Genomic DNA, 2,510 nt, shown 5'->3' with positions numbered 1-2,510 from the left:
AGGCTCCATTTCCTCACCTGTGGAGCAGGACGGAGGCAGTCACTGGCTTCCAGGAGGACCATGAGGCTATGTAGGGGTTAAGAATTGAAGGCTTGGACCAAGTTATTGCTCAGTGGCACAGGGCCTGCCTGGCAAGCCCAAGGTCGTAAGTTCGATTCCTGGTACCAAAAAAAAAAAAAGTGAAAAGCTCTTGACAGGTGCTTGGCCTGGAGTGAAGGCTCAGTTTGTCTCACCTGGCCTAATCCTCACCCTTGCATAGCCATGGTAACACCCAGGGGTGTTTGGCACCCTGAAAAGCTGGCACCATCCACAAGACCTGGGTCTCTCTGGCAAAGCTGCCAGCCACAGGGCCCCTGCCTGGCAGACGCAGCTGTAGTGGGAGGTGAGGTGGTGCTGGCATGGGCAGAGGCACGCGGCACCAAGAGCCCAGCACACTGCTGGGGTTGCGGACACAGCGGAGTGCCGGCCCCTAGTGACTCCAGGGTGGCCAGGTGGATTCTGCAGGCCCAGGCAAAGCAGGATGGGAGGACTTTTCAGTCCCTGCTCTGCAGGCGAGGGCTCGGGTCCGTGTGGGGCACCAGTCTCTGTGCTCAGTTTCTGACAGAGATGAACAGAGGGGACCAGTGCCTGCAGCTGCCCTCGCCCATGGGTCCTGAAGGACACCGAGCTGGCACCTCGGTCCAGCACGCGTTCAGGAGTTCACACCTGCCAGCTGCCTGCCCACCTCCTGGCCTTGACTTTGCTGGAGGTCAGTCTGGGCGCAGCAGCCGGTACCCTGGCATCTTCCTGCCCCTGAAGTCTCCGGCAGCAAGCGCTGCAGGGTACTTGGGAAGCAGGTCACGGGGAGCAACACTGTGTTTAATTATCCTGTTATGTTTGTGGGGTTTTTTTTTTTGTGTGTTTGTGTTTTTAAAGTGCTTACACAGTTTTGGGGCATTCACCTGAGGGATCTGTCTCCAAACAGACCCCAGAAGCTTCCAGGAGATGCCTGAATCTCACTGTGTTGCCAGCGGGTGGCCCCCAGAGTGCTGGGGACCCCAGCAAGGGCGACATGCCTGCGTCTTTAAAAGCGATAAAGCAGCCGGGCCGAGGCAGGAAGCTCGCCATGAGTTTGGGGCCAGCCTGGGCTACTCAGCGAGACCCTGTCTCAAAAACAAGCATGAACAGTGAAAAAGCCAGGGGACAAAGCAGTTGGTAAGGTCTGCCCCTTCTCCTCCCGGGACCACCGTGCTCTCAGGCGGCCGGCAGGCAGCTGTGCTGTGCAGGCCTCCACGCCGCAGATTTCTTATTTTTTTGGCTTTTTTGTTTTTATCGGTACCAGAGATCGAACTCACGACTTGCAAGGCAGGCGCTTATGCCACTGAGCTAAATCCCCAGCCCCAACGCCGCAGATTTCTGTCCACTGCAGCCGCAGCTGGCCAGGCCTCCCCGGCTCGTGTAAAGCACAGGTCCGGTGTGAGCAGGGCGAGTGAGTCACATCTCTGTGCCCATCCAGGTCCTAGGCCAGCTCAGTGCTGTGGGCTGCTGGGAGGTGACCGCAGGCGGCCAGTCTCCTGCACACCACTTGGAGGCCAGTGGGGTTGCTGAAGGACAGACCCCGAGGTGCTGTGCCCAGTGTACCAGAGCCCCTCGCAGTGCTTGCGCTGACACTCAGGATAGCTAACAAGTCCCTCGGAGCCCCCTGGCCCTGGGACACCTGCCTCTGAGTGGGGACGCAGGTTTGTAGACAGCAGGACATGGAGATGCCGGCTGATGAGCCAGAGACTCAGGTCACCCCCCAGGCGGGAGGAATAAGATGGGGCCCTTCGGGATTATTTGTGTTTTATTCGCCCTCCTGAGCTCTGTTCTGTGAGTCACCTAGAGGGTTGCTGTGAGTCAGCCTGCGGTTCCTTTCTGTTTTCCCTTGTGAAAAATGGAAATCTGGCAGCTGCTGACTGGAGTGTTTGTCACTACCAAAGAGTTTGCCTTCTTTGTGTGCTTTGGGGGATTTTTTTTTAACACCATAGCAAGAGGTGTTTGATTTTCCTTTATAAAACAAACAAAGCAAAGCCCAAGAGCAGGGCTGAAGGAAGGCTGGCTTTGTTCCGCCCTTATGGGGCTGGGGCTGCTGCCTCCGTGTTCAGGGTTAGCCTCTCTCCAAACAGAAACGGCCTGTGATTCTCCACGGCAGAGGCGGACGCCCAAGTTCTGTGCAGAGAGCTGAGAGGCAGGAAGGGCCAGAGGACACTTGGCCCTCAGGTTACCCTGGGCAGCCGGCTGGCACAGAGCCCGGAGCTTGGGGAAGTGGCAGGCATGCGGCAGCCTGGCTGGGGCCTGGGAAGCCAGGGGCTTGGAGCGATGCGCCCAGCCTCATGCGACCTCCTGCACATTTTAAGTAAGAAACACGAAAACTGCCACCCTCTACTTGTTCTCTGATTTTTTTTTTTTTTTTTTTTTTTTTGAGACAGGGTCTCAGTATGCAGTTCAGCCTGGCCTTGTATTTGCAGCAATCCTCCCGTCTCAGCCTCCCA

This window comes from Cavia porcellus, unplaced genomic scaffold (assembly GCF_034190915.1).
Source record: "Cavia porcellus strain 051 isolate PalLab524CR breed Dunkin Hartley unplaced genomic scaffold, mCavPor4.1 scaffold_16, whole genome shotgun sequence".
In the NCBI taxonomy this organism is placed as follows: domain Eukaryota; kingdom Metazoa; phylum Chordata; class Mammalia; order Rodentia; family Caviidae; genus Cavia; species Cavia porcellus.
The sequence above is the reverse complement of the archived record's forward strand: the minus strand, read 5'-3'. Positions refer to the sequence as shown.